Source organism: Ambystoma mexicanum, chromosome 11, assembly GCF_040938575.1.
Source record: "Ambystoma mexicanum isolate Mex_15411 chromosome 11, UKY_AmexF1_1, whole genome shotgun sequence".
NCBI classification, from domain to species: Eukaryota; Metazoa; Chordata; class Amphibia; order Caudata; family Ambystomatidae; genus Ambystoma; species Ambystoma mexicanum.
This window is the reverse complement of record NC_090934.1, coordinates 1,196,638,463-1,196,644,771: the sequence shown is the minus strand read 5'-3', so window position 1 is coordinate 1,196,644,771 and position 6,309 is coordinate 1,196,638,463.

The window sequence follows — 6,309 nt, the reverse complement described above, 5'->3', positions numbered from 1 at the left end:
TGCCTCTATTGTCTTCACCCAGATCACGACACGGACGGATGCAACCTCTAACGTGGATTCTTGTCAAAGACCACAAAGCATCGCTACCGGAGGTTAGTGGCTTAGATCGAGCAGGAGGAGGCCTCTGACGCGGCCGCTGGGTGCAGTTGTGCCTCATTCAGGACCAGCATGTCCCTTGAGCGTACTCCCTCTCGAAAGAAGAGGTCAAGGTCCTTTGAGGATGCTGCTTTGGGGGAGATCCAAAAGAAAGCGAAACACCACACTCTGTCTGCTGCTTCGAAGGTTGCCGTGGCTGTGGCACCAAGTTCTGGAAGGGGTCGGTCTCTGTCAACAGCCTGCCAGCTGGTGGGTTCCTTCCATCTGTGAGAATGCTCTTGACTCATTCTAAGCACAAGTCTTAAAAGAACAGGCCTTCTGGGGGCCTGTCAGCAGCCCCACCATCTTTGTTGCCATTAGCGCCACAGGCCCTGTAAACGACAACCCCATCCACTAGGACCCCTTCGCCGATGGCATCTTCGACTAAAACCAAGACCACTGCACCGTCGGCGATCACTTTGTCAGCAAGCTCCTCGACGACGACCCCGTAGACAAAATCAGCTCTTACCTCGTCGACTAAAAGTTCGGCAGCGACTGTTGTTTCAACCTTGATGACGACTACTCCGAGAGTTACTTTGCCTCCGTTAGCGGTACCGACCACAACCTTGTTATTGGTGGCACACATTCTTCAGATTCCCATCGTCGACTTCTTCCTGATGGACTTGGGTAGAGTGAGGGATTTGTTACCACCGTCGGATGTCCTGCCCAAGCCAGCCAAGGTGTCTTCTCCGGCACCTGTGGGATCACCAAGGATATCTCCTCACATCTACACCAGCTTTGACAACGAGCTTCCGGAGGACTTCTCCTTAGACCATGGGGGGCAATGCCCCATGTCTCAGGAGGGGATCACTGTATCATGAACGGTACCAGCCGTTGGACCCGCCAAGGGGTTTCAGCCTGACCCCTACCCCGGCTGCACCGTGTGTACCCCCTCCTGCACCAAAGGATATGTCTCTGGATATTCTGACCACCCTGCATACTTTGGTGGTGGAGATTCAGCAACAGCCTGCTGCTCCTGTGCCTGTCCGGCTGAAGTCCTCCCAGGCCACCAGCCAGACATCCTCGCAGGCCACCTCAGCATCAGCCGACACCGCCCGTAGGGTGCCTGTTGCATCTCAATCTAGGCTAGGGGCCTTGCCCCCTGTGAAAGTGGAGCCAGTGTGCACAGACACTGACACTGATACCACACCTACTCACACTGATGATTATGAGGATTTTGTTCATACTGATAGGGAACCACTGGATGCTGACGAGCCTGCCAGGGCTTCACCGCCAGACAGGATTGGCTCCTTCCACGCCATCATCACAAAGGCACCCAAACTCTTCAGTCTGGTGCCAGAAGAGAAGAAGGAAGAAGGGTTCCTTTTTCAACTGAGGGAGTCCTCAAGGAAGACGGTTGTGTTGGTCCCGTTGTTGGGTGACATTTGAAAGGACAGATTGGGGACAGATTGGCCATCATAAAGGTGGCAAATACCACACCATCGAAGCGGGACAGGCTGGAGAAGTACAGATTCTGCTCCGCAGTGTCTCGGGTCTCAGCCTTCTCCGGACTCGGTGGTGTCTGCCGCAGCCAGGGAACGATCTTCCAGTCCCTCTGGACGAGGAAGGCAAAAAGCTGGATACGGCTGGCAAGCACATCATTTATACCGCAGCTTCTACCATCAAGGCCACCAACACCCTGGTGCTGTCTCGATACGACGGAGCTTTGGTGCAAGCACAGGCCCATCCTGGATTTCCTCCCATATGACAAGAAGGCCAAAGGCTTCGGATCATGCCATTACAGTTGCGCTTGACATCATGGACTCGGTATTCCCCCAGACAGGGAGCAGTGTGGCACTCTGATGCCAGGGTTGTCTGAAGGCCACAAATTTTCATGCAGACCAAGGTTGTGGACATGCCCTATGATGGAGACAACCTGTTTGGGAAGGCAGTAGATGATACTCTCCAGGCCATCAAGACTGACACGGAGACAGCACACACTCTGGAGACCCTGCAGCAAAGGAGGTCATCCTTTCGTTCCTAGAGGGGAAGAGTTTCCAGGTCCTCAAAGGGGTATACTACTCCCTATTGTCAGCCCTCCCGCTCCACCACCGAGGTAGCCTACAGGGGCCGCTCCCAGGCCTGCAGCGGTGGAGGCCAACATCATTGTCGTCCGCAGTCCAGGACACAGATGCCCAAGCAGCCCTGAGCCGGCCGGTGACCCCTGCCCTCACTTTCGCACCCCAGTGCAAGGCAGACTATCAAACTTTGTCAATCAGTGGAGAAAGCTCACCATGGACAAATAAGTGCTGGACGTTCTTCAACAAGGGCACGCTTTGGAATTCCAAGACAGGTGCCCGCTCATTCCCCTGGTCACATGTCAAAAAGTTCACATGACCCAACTGCTGCAGGAGGTTCAGGCCATGTTAAGGAAAGGGGCAATAGAACCAGTCCCTCAGCGCCTCGGGTCTCCGGAGTGTACTCCAGATAATTTCTAGTTAGGAAGAAGCCAGGAGGGTGGCGGCCTATCCTCGATTTAGGATGACTAAACAAGTACCCAACGTCACAGATGTTCAGGATGCTCAATCTGCAGCACATGCTCGACCAGCTGGAGGAAGGGGATTTTCTGGCAACTCTCGACCTGGACGACGCCTATTTCCACATCCCCATTCATCACGAGCACTCGCAGTTCCTGAGTTTTGTGGTCCAGGGGCTGCACTACTAATTCAAGGCCCTACCCTTCAGCCTAAAATCCGCTCCAAGGGTATTCACAAAATGCTTTGCTGCGGTATCGACGCACCTATGCCGCAAGGGGATACACGTCTACCCTTATCGGGACCATTGGCTTGTTCATCTCCACTCTCACAGGCTAGTGACCCAGCACGTGGAGGGGACAATACAACTTCTGACGTCACTCGGATTCTCCATCAATTATCCGAAGTTGTGCGTGGTGCCATCGCAGAACGCACTGTTTCTGGGCACCATGCTCTAATGACCCCCTCGGGGGAGAGGATGAAGGCCATCCTAGGGATAGTTCAGCAACTGCCGACAGCGCCTATCCCTACAGTCCGGTCCATCAAATCCCTGTTGGGCATGATGTCGTCCTGCATCTATCTGGTCCCCTTTTGCAGACTCCAGATGCAGCCTCTCCATGAGTTCCTAGGCAGCAGGTCACTTGGCACTTGGATGGACAGGATCGCCCTCAATCAGGCATTCCTGCAAGCTCTACAGTTGTGGGCGATGTGTCCGCATCTCACTCAAGGAGCTCCCTTTCGTATTCCCCCATACCAGGCAACGGTCACCACTGATGCCTCCCAAGAGGGTTGGGGAGCCCACAAAGGACAGTCTCACACCAGAGGCCTCTGGCTCTCGCAGGAGGAGGACTTGCACATAAACGTCCTGGAGCTCTGGGCGGTCTTCTTGGCCCTTAAGTCTTCCAGCTTCAGCTACAGGGGAAGGGGGCACAGATCTTCACAGACACTACCACCACCATGTTTTACATCCGGAAACAGGGCGGGACGTGCTCCCCCGCTCTCTCCCTGGAAGCCCATTCCTTGTGTTGCTGGGCCATTCATCGGGCTATGTTCATCATCCCCTTTCACCTGGCAGGCACCAATAACACCATTGCAGACTCGGTCACCAGGGAGCTGCGATCCTGCCACGAGTAGGAATTTTAGAAAGAAAATGCAAGAGAGTGGGACAGGTAGGGAAGGTCTAGAGGAAGCAGTGTATTTGTCAATTCCCAACAGACACCCACTTATGGTAATCTGTGTAATTATGTAAAGAATGTGGGCACTGGAAACCATAATGCCAAAACCGACTACCTCAACAGACTGCCTAGACATTTCCTACACCCCCAGTTTCCTTTATTGCCCAATAGAACATTCAAAGGACGAGCAACATCATTGCTCCACTAATTCCACATGATCCATCTGCTCCTTATGTACAATGTTATGTCAGCATTAGAAATGTGACAAGTCTAGCAGACATAAGAGCTTTGTGATCAACTCCATAAGCTTTAGATTTTGGGCATGTTCTATGTTCAAAAGAAGGAAGAAATGTGGTTTGTATTTGAGGTCAGCCTATCGTTCCACCCTGTTTCTCACCTTTGTCTGTCACATTGGGTCCTATCTCTCAACACCATGCTTTTGTATTCAGAAGTCGTAAAAAAAATGTATTGCGTTCAACACTCATCGCAACCACAAAACTAGTTTCAGCTACTATAGATACACAAGGAAATAAGTCACATAAAACAATAAATATGCAAATAACATTCACTACATAAACGTTCTAGCAACCAGCAACCTTTTTCTTAAGGAACATGTAAAGGAAGCATACACTGTCTTAATCTAGAGTTTCTTTGCAATACCTAGAGAGAGAAGCATACTGTACTAAAATGCCACTATGTTTATGTTCCAAGCAAGTACTAAATCTATTGATTTTATACAAGTGAAAATGTGCACATTTGGCAACCACATCCACCTGTGGGGCAAAGGGCAAATGATTGTCAAATAAGACACCCAGATTCCTAAACGTGCCCATGGGGGTTAGAGGGAACCCCCAAGATGACTGGGCCACTGGAAAGGGCGGTGGGCCAACATAGGGCTGACAAGGAGCAAGACCATTGTCATATCACCATTAAGGCACAAGCAGGTTCCCTGCTGCACCATACACAGACATCCCTCAATCCTACAGGGCATCATAACCTCACCCATTTAGATCGACCAGGATCTGTCTGTCATCAGCATATAGTTGACACTCAAGTCCACAGTGCTCAACTAGCTGGAATCTAGGATACATATAAACATTAAAAATAAGAGAGGACAGGGAGGAGAACTGCAATACACTGCATGGCATCATACTGCTGAGTGAGATGAACTCGCACATGTAAAGTCTCTGCTGCTAACCTTCAAGTACGAGTCAATCCAGGCAAGGCTGCCCCTTTAATATTTATTAAAGATTTAGGCACTGCAGTAAGATACTGTGATGAAGGGTAAGGAAAGCTAGAATCGCAATGGGCTGGAAAGCGGCCCATAGGCCCAGGGTGGAGATATGGTGGGCGGACCTCTTGAGATGGGCGGATGCAGAAATGGCGGTATCGTTCGAAGCTGCCACCAGGGGGGGGAGAGGAGGAAGTGGGCCCCCTAATAGCCTGGAGGCAGCTAGTGACCTCTATGGCAAACCCCCACCAGGTCAACCATGAAACAGAAGACTCAGATGAGTCAACAAGCACAGAGATTCCTGAAGATGCTCATGTGGATGATGCGGTTGAGACGGCTCGAGTTTGTGGGGAGGGAGGGGGGAGGATGGAAAATGACACTGTATTGTGATGTTTTGATATTGATTATGTCCTAAAAAGTTGTAATGTTTGGTGTGTTTGTTTTAAAATAATTAAAAAAAAGGGTAAGGAAAGCTGCTGAAAAACCTAAAAGGATAAGAGCAGCTGGGCCTCATCTCCTTAAGATCTAGGTTTTTCTCAAATCAGTAATGAAGTTTTCTCAGTGCTGCGAATTGAGCGAAACCAGACTGGGAATCAAATGTACTTTTCTCCAGATACTTAAACAATTGTGCTATAGCCTCCCCTTTCATGGCTTTACTCACAAAGGGGAGGTTAGAAATTATTCTTAAATTAGCAGCATACAGATTTGTCTTTTTTTTTAAGTGAGTAATTACCTCTTCGTTCAGCTGCCTAGGAAATGATCTGTGGCAAACAGAGGCATTAATTATATTAGAAAGATCTTTCAACTCTTGAACACTCTACTACATCTGCTTCAGATACAAATTCAGCAGAGGCAAAATCTGAAGATGGTTGAACTAGAACTGACACTAAAACAGCATTCGTTCTACGTTGAGCAGAAGGTACATCCTACAGTGTGCTGATCTTTGACACAAAAAGAGGCCAACTCATCAAAAGGTGCCTGAGAAGGAGCGATGTGTCGATTTCCTCTAGTGAAATTGACAATTTACAGTACATTTTAAACAGTTCAGCACTATTAGATTGAGCTGCTGAAATTATTCCTGTGAAATAATATTTATTGGACTGCTGAACATCTTTTTTGTAGACCGAAAACTGTTTGCACTCTTGTTTTTTCCGCTAAAGAGAGTGATAATGCCAACATCTTTCTAAACGTGGCCCATTTCTTTTTAATTCATCCAATTCGGTGTTAAACCAATGCTTATATAAATGCCCTTAAACTTTAGTGTGATGCAACTTTTGGTGCAAATTAAGACACT